Source organism: Ambystoma mexicanum, chromosome 3q (genome assembly GCF_040938575.1).
Source record: "Ambystoma mexicanum isolate Mex_15411 chromosome 3q, UKY_AmexF1_1, whole genome shotgun sequence".
Classification (NCBI taxonomy): domain Eukaryota; kingdom Metazoa; phylum Chordata; class Amphibia; order Caudata; family Ambystomatidae; genus Ambystoma; species Ambystoma mexicanum.
This window is the reverse complement of record NC_090926.1, coordinates 450,846,018-450,862,359: the sequence shown is the minus strand read 5'-3', so window position 1 is coordinate 450,862,359 and position 16,342 is coordinate 450,846,018. Positions and strand designations below refer to the sequence as shown.

At 44.1% G+C, this 16,342-nt stretch overlaps 1 protein-coding gene across 3 annotated transcripts in view; it reads right to left on the bottom strand.

Moving 5' to 3' along the window:
- The window catches only part of HDAC3 (histone deacetylase 3), a 314,462-nt gene that overhangs the window by 106,240 nt on the left and 191,880 nt on the right, over positions 1 to 16,342 (bottom strand). The gene's annotated exons all lie outside the window — the stretch shown is intronic.

Here is a 16,342-nt window from a genome sequence, read left to right as displayed (position 1 = left end):
GAAACGAAACTGATACTGATTTTTTTCTTTACCGAGGATTCCCAGCTTGACGACGGGGAATATTCATGAGCATGTGAATCCATTCCAGACCCCATGCTGGAGAAAGTATGTATTGTAGACCACGTAGCTGCCTCACAAATGTTTTTAATAGGAACACCTCTTTGCAGAGCCGAAGAGGTAGCCATACCCCTGGAGGAATAGGCCCTCAAGCCTTCTGGAGGAGCTTTGCCCGCCAGGCTGTAGAATTCTGAAATTGCTAGAATAATCCATCTGGATAAGGTCTGCTTTGTTACAGCTTGACACAGTTTGTGACCTGTATAAAAAGTTCATCCAGACGAAGTTTGGACAATCTAGAAATGTAGAAGCTTATAGGCTCTACGTGGATCTAATCTGTGCAACCTCTCTTCCTCCTTGCCAGGATGAGGTGGACGATAGACAGTGGGTAACACAATCTTTTGTCCTACATGAAAATCTGAAATGATTTTAGGCAAAAAATGAAGGCTTAACCCTCAGGACGACCTTGTCCTTGTGGAATACTGTAAAGGGTGGTTTAGATGATAGTGCCTGCAACCCACTCACTCTACGGGCTGAAGTTAGTGCTACAAACAAAATGGTCTTGAACGTTGGTTCAAATGGTGCACACAAGACATTTTAACCCCAGATTAAGGTCCCAAATGGGAACCTGAAAAGGAGTTGGAGGGAACACATTAGTGAGTCCCTTTAGAAATTGTATCACCAGTGGTATCTTATAAATATGAGGTTTCTTCAGACGAGCGCTTAAAGATGGATAGTGCAGCCAAATAGCCTTTAATTGTTCTAACCGGGAGCCCCAGATTGGCTAGGTACAGTAAAAAGGATAACACCTCCAGTGTTTTGCATAGTAAAGGGTCTACATTCTTGTCCCTGCACCAGCTGCAGAATAAGTTTAAACGGCAGCGGTACAAGGACTCTGTTGCTGGCCTTCTGGCCGAAAGCAAAATCTCCATTACATCACCCGGGAGGTCCCAATCCTTGTATCTCAGCCTCTCGGAAACCATGCGTGAAGGCGGAGTATCTTGACCTCTGGATGGAGAACCCGACCCTCCTCTCGCGAGAGAAGGTCCTCTCTTTGTGGAAGACGAATTGGAGGGCAGATGGACATGTCCAGAAGGTTTGGGTACCACGTCCTCCTGGCCCAATCCGGGTCAATTTCCCAAACTTTCTCAACCTCCTGATCACGCGAGGAATGACAGGGACGGGAGGAAACGCGTACAGGAGTGGGAACTCAAGTCCACCACAAACGCGTCTCCTAGTGCTCCTCTTGGGGGTAATTCCCTGGAGCAGTACAGTTTGCACTTCCTGTTGAAACTGGTCACGAACAGGTCTGCTTGAGGGATTCCCCAAAGGGTGAAGATCTCTTGAAGGACTTCCTGAGCTAGTATCCACTTGTGGGAGACTGTGCTCTGCCTGCTCAGAGCATCCGCCGCTGTGTTCACCTCCCCGGCTAGGTGAACGGCCGACAGGGAGATTCCTTCTTGAATTGCCCAGTACCAGAGCTGCATTGCCTCCCTGCACACAGGTAGTGACCCTACACCACCTCTCTTGTTGAGGGAGTACATGGCAACTGTGTTGTCTGTCATTATCAGGACATTCTTTCCTCTAACAGAGGGCAGAAAGGCCTTCAGCGCAAGTCCAATTGCTCTCAGTTCTAAAACATTGATGTGTAGTTTGGACTCCGATGGAGCCCAACGACTGCCGATGGTCACATCGTTGGCGTGGGCTCCCCACCCCATGAGCAAGGCATCTGTCACTGTCATCTCCGGCCATGGTTTCCAAAAGGGTTCTCTCCCTTCAGAATGTTGTCCTTGCAGGACCACCACAAGAGATACTGTGCGACCCTGCTTGGAACCTGAAAATCTGACACGTTGCCTGAGAATTGGGACCATTGTGTCCGGAGATCCCATTCTCAGACGAGCCTCTTAAATCAGAAAAATGCAGAATGCCATGAGGCCGAGCAAACTCAAAAAGTCAAAGGCCGGGGCACGCTGGGCAGTCTGAACCTTGGAGACCATCTGCAGAATGTCTTGATTCCCTCACCTCGGGTGGCAAGCTCTTTGCCGAGGATGTGTCCAGTACAGCCCCAATTAACTGGATCTTTTGAGATGGTGTCATACAGGACTTCTTGTAATTGAAGGAGAAGCCCAATCTGTGAAGAGATTGGCAGGTGAAGCTGAGATGATCCAGGACTTGTTCGGGAAAATGCGCCCTGATCAGCCAATCGTCCAGGTAGGGGTAAACGTGAATGCCCCCTCTCCTGAGACTCCCTGCTACCACCACCACGAGTTAGGTGAAAATCCTTGAGGTCAGGCCAAATGGCAGCACTCGGAACTGATAAGGAGAACCGCCAACGGCGAACATCAGGTAATTTCTGTGCTTGAGATGGACTAGCACATGAAAATAAACATCCTGAAGGTACAATGACACCATCCAATCCCGTAGTTGGAGGACCTGATCAATCTGAGAAAGTGTGACCATCTTGAACTTGTCGTTCCTGAGGAACTTGCTCAAGAATCTCAAGTCCAAGATGGGTCTCAGTCCTCCGTCCTTCTTGGGGATTAGGAATGGAGAATGCCATCCATTGTTCCTCTCCGTTACAGGTACCGGCTCTATAGCACCTTTCTCTAGCAGGTGCTAAAGTTGCTGCCCAAGGAACAGATCTGGAACCTTCAAAGAATGGCTCCCCAGTGGATAGTTCCGAGGTCTCTGAATGAAGGGGAGGCAATAACCTTGGGCTACGGTTTCTAATGCCCAAGCATCCAAACTAATGTCTCACCATTCTTTCAGATGCTGAGATAGTCTGCCTCCCACAGGGATGTGGAGACTCAAGACCTCAGAGGTTTTGAGGCAGCTAAAGCAGTGGCTGTTGGTTAAGACGCTGCTGTTTGAGCGGACTCTGCACCTCTCTTTCGTTCACCAGAAGGGAATCTTCTTTGACCAGCCATTCCTCTCGCTCTTCCAACTGAGGAGTAGTAGCAAAATGATCTACACCTCCAAGACTGTCCACTGGGGCAAAAAGGCTGAGGCTGCCTAATAGCATCACCCAACGATTCGGCTAGCGCCTTTGAAGTCTGCAGCTTCTCAAGGCTTTCGTCAGCCTTGTTGCCAAAAGAGGAGACCCCGCCAAAAGGCATGTTAAGGAGTCTAGACTGCACGTCCGTGGCAAATCCAGATTTCCTTGACCATGCAAATCTGTGAATCGACATGGCTCTGCTGATGCTGTCAGAAGAATACAGACCAGACTGAAGAGACTCGCATATGGCTTTCTTTCGGTCCCCAACAATGGGCAAGAAACCGTCTCTTTCCTCCCCTTCGGGAATAAGCTCAGCCGCCATAGAAACGCAGTCCCATAGAGTGTATGAAAACTTTGCTAAGGCACATGTGGAGTTGGCTGACTTGAGGACCATGCTCCCTGCAGAAAACACTTTTCTTGCCCATGCATTTACCCTTTTGTCATCCCTATCCGGTGGGATGGTTGGATAAGCTGCTTATGTTAAGGTTGCGCTTGCTGCCTGTACCACCAGACCTTCTGGGATGGGGCGTTTTAATAAGTAGTTGGGGTCACTAATAGATCGGCAGTATTTTCACCTCAACTACTGCCTGACTTGACTCCGGATTCGCACTCACCCTTTTCTGAAGAGCAATGTATGAAGGTAAAATGGGATCCTTTTGTGGACCTTTATCAAGGATGTCCGTTAGATCATCCTGCTCGAAGGGTAGGGAAGGTCTACTCCATCCCACGTAATCTACTACCTTAGACATCAACTGCCTGTATGTCACTGGCTGTTTGCAAATTTTCATAAAGGTCTTTTAGCCTGGATTCCTCTGATATAAAGGACATTGCGTGTACCATACTGTAACCCAAATGGTGCATCATTATCAGATGGCTCATCGTCCTCATAAATAGAGGTTAGCGACTTAAAGTAATCCTTTCTTGGTAAAAGAGTGAACGTTTTCTCTGGTAAGGGCAACAAAGGTTTCCAGAATTTTGAGCTTGACGCTCGAGGAGTCGTCTATGTCTTTGATGAAGATGTTTTCGACTTCGATGGCACCGAAGGTTTCAATGGCGCCATTGGTATCGATGGACCAGCTTGCGTCGATGGGCCGGCTGGCGTCGACCTTGACCTATCTTTTGACTTATTCTCATTGTGACGGGACCTAGACGGTTCTCGATGCAGATCTGGCCTTCATCCCGGGCTCGAGGACACGCAGGATTTGGCTCAAACCCTTTCCTTACCGGCTTTAGAAGGCACAGCAGGAGAATGGCTTGCCGAGGGGTTTTGTTTTTCAAAAATGTTGAGCATTTCTAACCTGAATGCTTCCCACTCAGCATGAGTGGATGCCTTGGTGGGATAGGATATAGTTATATATAGCTCTTTCAGGAGAGGAGTCAGACGAGGACGTCGAAGTAGGCGTCATATGGTGCCCCTTCTTCGACTTCCTTGATGACGAGGAGTGGTGGGAGCCACTACTTGACCAGGACTTTTTTGTCTTCTTTCTTTAAGGAGTCGCCTCTCGAATCGTCAGAAGGTGGTTTCCTCAACGGGGTAGTCGATGGGGATTTCTTAGGGTTTCTGCCTACCGCCAATTTCCCCTTACGCTCCTTCAGAGCTTTTCCGGTGATCGATTACCGTTTAGAGTAGGCTGAGGTCTTGTGCTCCACACCGAGATACCACAAGCAAACTCGATGCAGATCGGTTAGCGATATCCTGAAACCGCAGTCTTGATACTTCTTAAACTCGGTCTTTGGGGTAAATGGTGATTAATACATTTTCGTATATTACGCGAAGAAAATTCTGAAGCACGCAGCAGTTCTCGTAAGCTTACTCGGAAAAACAGAACTGAAGCCAACGGGCACTGCGCATGCTATATATCCCTTCGATGACTTCATCCATGAGACGGAGGCCCTCGAGGGACATCGAGTTGACTGCACCGACGCAAAGCGCCCTCTGCCGAAAAATAAAGTTCCGAAGCAGCTGGATATTGAAAGATGAGGAATACGTCAGAGGCCACAATCCATTCGAAACACATATTTAGTTGCCAATAAAAGGCAAAACGTAGATGGGACAAATGGACTAGCACACACTTATGGAGTAGGAACCTCTACGAAGCAAAACCAAAGCGAGGGTCCCTGCTTAACCTACTTGTAAATGCAGGACCAGAGTCTCTGATTCTGCAGTGGCTCAAGCTTGGAGAGGGAAGCTGGAAGCTCTAGGAGATGTTCTTCTTCGAAGGCGCTTTGACGCTTCACATTCATACATTTAACGAGTCAGGTCGAGAATGTCCAGAATCACACACTGCTAAGCTTTCAGTCATTGTTCACTTTATCTCTGGGGCTGACAATTTCACATTTATGTCAAGGGAACTGAAATCCCTTATCAGCAAAATAGAGTGCACTACAGATGGGGTCTCTGATGTTACTTTGAAGGTTAGGACAAGGACTAGTAGACACTTAGACCCTGCTTTCCACTCCACTAACAAAGAACGCCTGTGAACGCTTTCTCTCCGGAAACTAAAATCATATTTGCAATTGGGCACCCACTCATCTCACCTATACTCCCTTCCCCTTTAGTACTTTGAAGCAACTTTTGGGCAATCTTGTGTTATGTCAAGACACAGACCGAGGATGTCTTCTTTTCTGCTGCTTTTACCCTCTCTACCAGTCATTCTGACGCTTCCTTCCCCCCACTGCCCTTTGGAGTAAAGGATTTGCTGTATAGCTTCCAGTTTGCTTTTCCTCACTCACAACACAACAAATAGATGGTGGTTTTTATTATGTTGCACTACTTTTTTAAATCGATATAAAAAGGACAAATGTGTGTTGCAATTCGACATTTTACCAAATGTTCTTGGGGTAAAAAAAAAAAACACCCCCCAAAACCCTAGTTAGGTGAGTTGGACTGTCTTGCTTCATTCACTTGCACAGCAGTAGTAGTACATTTTTTTTTCGGATTTAATAAATAAAGTCTATAAAAGATACATCATATACAATCTTTAAAACCATTAGACACAATCTATTAACAATTCAAGTATAAGACCCTAATTCATTCACTACAATATCATTTACATAACACAATTTCATACTAAAGGAGAAAAAAGAAACATTAGCTAAAAGCATTACACAGCTAATTACCCCCACCCCTAAAAAAACAACAAAAAAAACAGCAGGTAATTTGTAAAATTGCATATATGAAAGAATTTAGCATTGTGTAGAATCCAATGGGGAACTTGACAATCATAAGGCGTTTAGGATCGACTCAACTAGTTGTATCATTACTTCTTACAATTATATCAAGAGGTTGTCCCCTTTCACGCATCCGCCAAGATTTTTTTTATGTATAGGTAAGTTCTAGGCTATTGCTGGCGAGGATGCATTCAACAAATACAGTGCTGGCCTGTGCTGGGAAAAGCCTCTTCCTATAAACAGTGGTAGCAAGTACTTTTTCCTTAGTCCACAACAAGCTGGACAGAAAAAAAGAAAATGTACTATAACCTCATGCCCAGCTTGACACATAGGACATTTAGATTCAAAGTCCCAGATCGATCTCCAGCTTTGAACCTCACCAGCTCGAGGCACCCAAAGCGCTCCCTTGTAATAAGGGCTCTTTGGTACTTCCAGTTCGTCCAGACAAGATATTCCTTTATATTATTTGATGATATTCTTATCAGTTCTCCATTTTTTTATTTCAATAATTCGTACGTCTCTCTGGTCTCCTTTACCCACTGTATTCATCTCTTCATTAGGAGGCAGCACCTGCCATTTTCTAATAATAAGGTTTCAATCATGCTACTGGCACAGTGTAATGTCGACCTCTTTGAAGAAAAGGTCCAAGGTCTCTTGTTTTCCAGTCCACCCTGGCACCACCATCTGCCCCACTGAGAATCCAATGCCCTCTAAGGTGATCCGGTCCTGTGCCACAAGCACACTGCCTCCGCGATTCTACACTTCCAGCCCATGGTAAAAATGACCATGACCATATGTCCCAGTGCATGCCGCTAATCCAGGGGCGATAGGCCCAGTTGATGGGCGACAAATTAAAGACACACCGATTGCAAAGCAGAAAGCAGCGTCCTGTTGCGACATGGCTGATGTTTACAGAAGGGAGAGGAAGGTGAGCAAATGAAGGTGAGCAAATTGCACTGCAAGGGCAAACATTTCTGCTAAACCTCATAGTCCTGCAACACCACAACCAGTAGACAATGAGTCATTCAACAATGCGTTTTGACCTGAAAAAGGGGCTTTTTTAAGGACCATGGCCCATTGAAATGAAAATACTTTTTTGATAGACCATGTTTGCAAATGTTTACATGCGGTTTGTTCCCTTTTCATGCCTTTTGTTTTTGCTGCACCACTGTTACTGTCATTTGGTGTAAACATCAAATAACTAATTGATCTCCATGGCTTCGATTTACCTCCTTCCCCACACAAAGAAGTTATTCGTACCCAGAAGCCCAACCAATATGGACCTTGTGTGTGTAATAATGGAAACATAACTATGCCCTCTGGATCACCAGTCTTGCTACAATTGATCAATCCTGTGGGTTTTAATTCAGCCCCAAGACGAAAGTAAACTGTTTGGCTGACTGAGACCTAAAGGGGCAGAACATTGAAAGCAGACTGTGGCTGGTAGACCGAAAAGCGAGCATGCAGATTTCAAATGCCAAAGATCCCGTCAGTGTTGTCAGAAAAATAAAAACAGAAATTAAGAGTGCCCTGTTTTTGAATGACCATGCCAAAAAAGAAATGAAACTACCATCAATTACAGATCATGGAGAGACTGAAATGTACTTTTCCCAAAAGAAAGATGCCTTGGAGAAAGGTGGGCTTTCTGCAGCATGGAAGTGAACATATAAAGAGGTAACTCCATGGCCAGTCATTCAAATATAGTTTATATTATACAGATGGACATGGGGAAAGAGAAAAATACATCTCGTGGGATGGAATACATTGAAGAAAAATGCATTTTAAAATCACCATGGGCGATGCGCTGTTGGGTGCTGTTTGGGGCTGTGAAGCGGAAGTGGTGAGCATTTAACTTTGGCAACGGCCCAACAGAGCTGTCATAAGTAGCAAACTATCGTTTTGAAACAAGATTAGACTGCTGGAGCCTGCTGCTATTTCACACCTTGCTCTCTGCCTCGCCATGCCTTGGGGTAACTGAGATGCTGCTTCTCCTGTACGTGCTACCTCCCTTAGTTTGCACCGGGGAGTTGTTCTTAATTCAAACGCCTTAGGACCGGCGTTGTAAAGACTTGGGCTTTCGTGTTGGGACCAACTGAATTAATTGTTTTGAGAGGAGAGTGTCTTCGTGGGTGGGAACAGTGACCGGATTGTATTCTATTGAAACCGTGGCAAACTTCTGGTGAATCTATCTGGGAAATATATAAGCAAATTGCTCCCTTAGGTCAACAAAACAAACTATAGGAAGCCAGCCCCAACAGACAAACGCCATTCGGTTTGCTTCTTTGTTTGGGAGAGGGGGACAAGGGGAGGGAGAAGGGGGGGGGCAAGAGTCTGACTATGGATGCCCCTCTAGCCAGTCGGTTGTGCCGCTCTCATATCTTAAACTGGAACACTGATTTTGGGGACACCTTTTTGTTCCCTTGTGTACCTCTCTGCTCTTTTTTGCACTTCTGAATGCTTATCTTTGCACACTTGTATGAGCTCTGACACTGGATATATGAAATTGGATTCGTTTTATTTTTTTTAGCAGTATTTTTATTTTTGAGAGTTATACCAGTGTAGTTGCTGAAGGTTTTTGAGTACACTTTCTGACATTTTTAGTAGTATATCTGTGGATCCCAGTTTTTATTGTTCCTATTTTATCGTTCTTATTGTTTTTATATTAAGTGTTTTTTAAAAATGGTGAAAAGGAAATCAGAGAACCTGATTGTGGGGGCAAGGCATAGTAAAATTGCCAGATCATTCAAACTGATAAATGAGGTCAAGCTATTAATTATGGAAATCAAAGATTTCCTGCATGATATTGATGGCCTTGTAGACTCTGTAAACCATGTTGGTTGCAAAGCCTATTATTGCGGCAGACAGGATTCTATCAACACTGGGTCATAAGGAAGGCAAGCCCTTGCTGAATTCGGCATCCAATTGTGAGGTCATGGAAAACGATGATCCAATTTCTCTTTGTGACACACTCCCGATAGGGGGTGTGGGGGGGGGGGGGGGGGGAGTGGGAATCTTGATGCCTAGCCACATATTTCAAAATAAGACCACTAGGCACCGTTTTAAGTACCTCCTGTTACAGACAAAGTGGAGGGTAAAACGTTTTCCTTCATAGGAAAACAGTCTGGTATTGAAATAGGATCAGGAGCCCAGCTCCAGAATATTGTGGAACTGTATCCCCCTGGGCCAGATCCGTCCATCATAGATACTAGAATAGAATATGACCAGGGCAATTTAGTGGGTGATCCCCAGTCTAACTCAAGGGAGGGGGGGGTAAAGAACAAGCCTTAGGGCTAATAGCTGGTAACAAGAAAACAGCCCCAATACAATTACATAATCAATTTGAACCGGTCGCTTCCCCTAAAGCATTCATAGTAACTAGTGGGGCAGGAGAGGTTGATCCTGCGTAGAAGATAGTCACCCACGCAAAGTCGCGGAAATTCTTAGGGGGGTCCCGCACAGGGAAAAGGAAACAGGGTGCCATTATTATGGCCCCACTTTCTAAATACTGTGAAATGGGCACACATTTCTGACATGGAGCCGAGTAGTAGGGATACCGAGATCAGCAAGGCATTACTCCAATTAGAAAATAGCCTTAGTCTACTCAAGGAAATAATTACCAATACTATGGTGACTCAGTTGAGGTGTGTATTGGGGGAACTTAAGGAATTAAAGGGGTTAATGACCTCCTAGATAAAAAACACAGACCAGGATAAGGCGCTACCCCCAGCCACCTCTAACCCAAAATCGCTGAGTGGACGAGGGGTAGCACGAGGGATAGATATGGCTCTGTGTCAGCTGGTGGTCAAGAGATGCAACCAAGTGTACCAGGTGAGCAATGGCCAAGCAAAAAATCATGGCGGGAGAAAATGCCATTGTTTCACCCTAGTTTTCCATCGAGAGGCACTGGGACACTATGTTATCCACATGGACCTCCCCCCTCTATCAGGGCCAATCCTCATTAAAGTGGGAAGAATATCTAGACCGCCAAGGGTTTTGAATCATGATAACCAAATTGGAGAGGGATTCTTATTTTGTGATGGTCAATGTTCCCAAACTTGCCACAAACATATTTGAGAGCCAAGAGGCATTAAAAAAGAAATGCCTCTTTTGGATCCGCCACACCAAGGGTTGCCTTTCAATAATAAGCGGGGGGACATTGTGCAGTGCACTAGGGGAGCAATTCCAAATTCGGGTCCCGATTTTAATCAAAGTGTCATTGGTATCCCAAGAACTGGTAGCAAGTCTTTTGTGAACCGATTTTAGAATGTACGCTGCACAGGGGACTGATTGGATTAAGATCTGGTGAATTTTTGAATACTCTGCTAAACACCCCAGAACAGCTCTCTTTGGGAAGAAGTTGGAGACTCATTAATCCTGTAAGATCCCCAGTGACCCACAGTAGAATTAACACCAGAAATGTGTGTCCGTGAACAGCCCTCGATGAACAGGACAGACGGGAAAGTGGGTGTGTAAACCCCCCGAGTTGAGATCAGGGGATGTAAACTTCTATCGTGGAATGTGGCTGAGGTGAATTGATCGTTGGCTGATCCCGACTGGTGTGCATTTATTAGAGAGCACCAGATTGTGGCTCTACAGAAAACCTGGGCCTCTGACCCGGTTAGTATTCAAGGATATCAGTCATTTTGTGTGGCAGCCTCTAAAGGGCACCGAGGTAGACCTAGTGGTGGGCTCCTGGTCTGGATAGACGTGGACATGGGCTGACAGGTGGGGGTTGTGGATTCTAGTTCAAAGGATCTCCAAATATTGAAGATATGGATGGGCAAGGACAATGTGACTTGCCTATGCAACCTATATAATAGACCCTCACAGAAACTGAAGAAGGTGACCCAACTCCAGACCTCTGTTGAAGGGCTGAGCAGGTCTTCCCAACTCCACCATTGCACTATTGTGGCAGGCGATTTTAATCTACAGCTGAACCCACATGAGGACCTTATAGACCTGTGGCATGACCAAGACGAGGCCTGGGACATCCAAACGCTTATCGCAAATGTACACAGTCGGTGCACCGTCTGTCCCTAGAATCAGCATGCACCCTGTTCAGACTGAATTTAAGGGCCTGTAATGGACGTTTCTTGAACAACCAGCCTGCAGGGAAAGCATTTAATGGGGCTAATGGTAGCTCTCTGATCGACTATATTTTAATGTTTGGGAAGGATTGGAAGAGGATCACGGATTTCGCGATCTGCAAAAGACCAGAGAGCGACCATAGTCCCTTAGTGATAGAAATCGTGGCATACAAAAGGGGGGATGATGGGAATAAAGCAGATTTAGTTGATCAGTTGTCGGTTGCAACCAACCAAGTACGAAAAATGGTCAGATGGGCCAATTTGATGGAAAGGGGCCAGAAACCATCTATGTATGCCTCCATCTTGGGTAACATTACTGCAATCTGTGGGAAAAATACCAGTGACAATTCGATAATACCAGTGTACGAATGTGAATATCTTATAAGGAATTTAGCTCCCCTGGTATCCCAGCCTGCTTATGATACAAAGGGAGACTTTATCAAAAGTGGGTTCGTATGATGTTGCCTGTCATAGAGCAAAAAAAGAGACTGTGTTAAGAACAATACACAAAGAGTTAATTGGGTGGAAAAAAAAAAGAATTTGCACGCGAGCAATGGGACAAGCTATATGGCGTCCTGCAATCCAGGGATGCCTGTTCTTTTTGGAAAATATTTAGTGGAAAGAACCTGATTGGGGATAGTGAGCCGCCATGTAACATCGGCAAGAGTGAATGGCGTAACCATTTTTGTAACCTATCAAAATGAAATTCAATCGGCCCCCAGCTCAATAGTTTATAAATCACTTACTCCAGCTACCTTTATCTTTACTATTGGGGATGTTGAGGTTGCACCTAACAATCTGAAAAACCATAAAGCAACCGGCCCTGATTTGATCCTAGTAGACCTTTTTAAGGATGAGGTCAGGATATGGGGCCCAGTTCTGTGCAAATTGTTTAATGCTATTCTGTGCAGTAGTGAGATCCCAGCCTCTTGGCCTAGAGCAACAATAGTACCTATTTATAAGAAAGGTGGCAGAGATTCCCCGGTAATTATCGCCCCATCTGATGGAGCTGGTAAGCTTTTTGATAAATAAATACTCAACTCATTCCAGGAATGGGCAGACCCTGAAAATGTAATCGCTTATCTTCAGGGGAGGTGGAGGGATTCAAGTCAAATAGGGGTACGATAGACCACTGCTTTATCCTGTTTTTGATCATCGCTAAATACATCTTATTGAAGAAAATGTATCTTTATACTGTCTTCAATACCATTTTAAGAGAGCAATTGTGGAACAACCTACTAAAGCGAAATGCTCCGTCTGATCTGGTTGCTATTATACGTTCACTATATTCCACCAATACTGCTACTGTTCGACATGGGGCAAGGGGTGAACAGACACAGGACTTCGGGTCAATATTGGAGTAAGGCAAGGCTGTACCCTGGTCCCATTCCTATTCATTAGTTATATACATGTATTGATGATGAGTAGGTGTCAGGTCAGCCCCAGGATAGACACAGATAAATAGCCTGCTCTCTTCTATGTGGATTGCGGTCCTCCTGGGTACAATACCCCAGGGCCTGAAATGTGCTTTGACCATTTTTGTGAAGGACTGTCTTCTAGAATTGGGTATGCCTGAGCCATGGATTAAACCCCAGGTACTATTAGTATGGAATCTGAGTGACTTAAGAAACAAATAAAAAAAAAAACAAAAAAAAAAACAACACATGTATGATAAACTTAAGAGTCGATGCCACAAAACTGAAGTTTGGTGTGGAATACCTTGATACTACAGTAGAACTGGGGTTCAAGGCTTACCTTGACTCTACCCTTGTGCCTTTTAAGAAATCCCTCTATATCCACTTTTGGCTTGGATCTCTACCAGTAGCCTGCCTAACTAAGAGGTGGCTGGGGTCCCAATCAGAGCTGTTCCCTATGTGTGGTTCTGGATCAGAAAATATGCATAGGGCATGGCTGCTGAGAGATAGGACCATCAAGTATGGCCCCGTCAACATAGATATTGGTAAGAGTAGGTGGCTGCGAGCATTGCTCTCCCCGACAATTACTGCACTTATATCCTGGCAGGAAAACAGCCATTCATTGACCCATTACAGCAGGGATTCTTACCTTGAAGTCCAGCATTTCTATTCCGCTGTACTGTAATTTTCTGCTCTTCTCCCCCATATGTCGTAAATATCGTATACTGTATGGATCCTATTATCAACTGCTTATACTTTTATACTAGTATCTTTTTTGTATTAACTATTTTTAGAACGTGAAGGTAGAAATGCTGAATATAAGTAGGTTTTGACTGACTGGCTCTGTTATTAGAGCCAACTTTAAAACTGGTGTTCAAGCCCAGAGACCTTTCCCCACTTGACTCAAAGACCAAGCACTGCTCATCCTCCCCTACACTTATCAGACATCTGGGAATATGAAGTCTCAGCAAAGCCAGAAAATGAGCAGAGCTTCTGCCTGACCAATGTTTTATGATGGCGATTTGACCCACACTCTGAAAACAAAGTCCCAGCTAATGGATGTGAACTCTAAAAAAAATTCACAATTTTAAATTAAATTCCATGGGCTGACACAGTTGACATGCACCAGAGGAGGTCTAATGGGTCAGAAGGCAGAGCTATCCTCTCTTCTCTCAAAGATAAGGGAACAGATGGTCCATTAACCCTGGGAGAAAGAATGTAAATAACTTTATAGCATGCAGGGTCAACAAAGCAGCAGATGGCTGGACCTACATCTAAGTGGAGAAAATAAATGTGATGTGTAATTGAAGTTAAAATTATGCATATGACTTGAGATTACCATAGGTGCTATGGGGAAATCATAATTGTTGATTACCTCGGGTACCATCATTCTAAAAAAAATGGTTGAAATATTCCCGAGAAGCTTATGAAAATCCCAATCTGCCCCCACCCCCTCCGAATTCAACCTTGTGAACAAGAGTTACAAGTAACATGCGATTATAGCTTCCCAGAAAACGTTACGGAGTGGCCAGTCGGGAGGATGGTCGCTTATTACATTAGATATCTGTTAATAAAATCTTGTGATAATTGTTATATTGTTTGAAGACATTGAAAAACCTGCAATTCGCACCTGCAACCGTGTACCGGAATGGAACACTTTGCAGTGCGACCGGCATAATCAGACCAATTCAGAAATATTTAGTTTATGATGTTTATCTGTAAATTGAAAAAAAGTGTGACGCTGTAGATTTTAGCTTCAACTGTAAAATTGTTCAGAAAGATGATTGCAAATGGGTGGAGTTATACTTCCCAGAATAGGAGCCTATTAAAATCATTGCAATGGGGTGGACACTAGATGTCCAATCCGAATCATGAGCCAATAAACTGGCACCGGATCATTTAGATATTTCGGGGTGCGATTAGGGGTTTAAAAGGAGACACAATGGGAAATGAGAGAGCTGTCTGAAATTCTCAGAGGAGGGGGGACTGCTGAAAGGTTGCTGGAGAACCAACAGTGCTTGGGAGACAGAATGACTAAGAGGAAAACCAGGAAAAGAGACAGAAGCTGTGTTTCTATTACCAGCGGAGGCAAACTGAGATATGCTGCAGGCTATTTATGATTGATGTTGGAATCTGACAGGTTCCAGCCCTTTACCAGGAGATGATCCAGGATGCTTGATGTATTTTCCTGAGCACAAAAGACCCAGATATGTTCAATGTAAGTAAACTTGTCCAACAGAACCAAGTATTTTGGGGATCCGTTTGAATAGATACATTCCCCTTATTTATTGGGTGGCATAGGGAAGTAGATCCCTAGCCTTTTCTTACCAAGTAATAATTTAATTTGCATATAGCCAAATGACACGGGACAGTTTTGTGGAAGCTTGAAATCTACAACATCTCTCCCAGTGTTGATAATGGTAAAGTCATATAAAGTAATATTGGGACCACTTCTATCCTTTTTACCAACCTCAAAATTCCCTAACAGGGGGGAAGAGGGTTTGCATTTAAAAACAAAATTCCCTACTGTTCACCATTCCCCAGACCCCGCCTTAAAGCAGAGGTGATCCAATTGGTAAACTAAATATCTAGGTTTGTGTTGGGGCAGAAAAATGTCTTGGCGAGTTAAGCAGAGTAAAGTCACTGATTGAAAAGGCAGGCCCTCTACTGAGAGTGTGAAAGATTCCAAATTGAAGAGATATTTTTCACGGATGGGCGTTAAAGGAAAAAAGTTGGTTGTGCTTGAACCTTGTTAGAAATAGAATGCGCGCATCGATGTCAGAGCTGAAGTTTGGCAAATTGAAAGTGCTCCATGTTATTCAGAGTAAACTTCCATGCAAAATATATAGTAAAGTTAAATTGTTCCATCATGTCCAGGGTGCTGCTTACTTATTTGCATTAGGTGTATTGTGATGTTCCCCATCATTTGAAGTGTTTATTTAACCTGTGTGTCTTTTTACATGAGAGCAGGATTGAAAATACATGCCAACTTTTTGATATTTTGTGAATTCTATTATTAAAAGTGAATAGTGTTTAACTTGTTTGTATTGAAGTTTGTGCCACAGAGTAAGGTGGCATGTCTAGTGATCATTCTTGTGGAATATTGATTTTGTCTACTAAATAATACTAATATATTCTTTAGCTCATGATGTGCCCGATTCTTGGCTTATCTATTGCACAGGGAAGAGGGCTGATAGCGGTGTGTAGTCGGAAGCAGGGCTAGTGAAAAAATCCAATAAATGTAGTTATTGGTGTGGCACTCTTGATTGGGGAGAAAGAGAAATCCCTGCATTCATTGTTGCCATGTAAATATCTCCAACAACTCTCGGAAGAATGAACCAGCAATAACTGACTAGTAACTCCAGATCAGTGTGTATTGGGGGTTTCAACTATAAATATGCTGTAGGTAGACTAATTGAGTTAGTACATGCATACAATTAAACTGTAAAATTGTTATGTAGTTAACCATTTCACCCTGCAGTCATATCACACAGACAACTTCCAGAAAGCTATTATAGTACCATGACAAATTGCTCACATACAGCAGTGTACGATGAAATAAAGTAACTGCTAAAGTGAGCGGCAGAATTGAACAAAGGCTCTCCAGCCCCAACTGGACA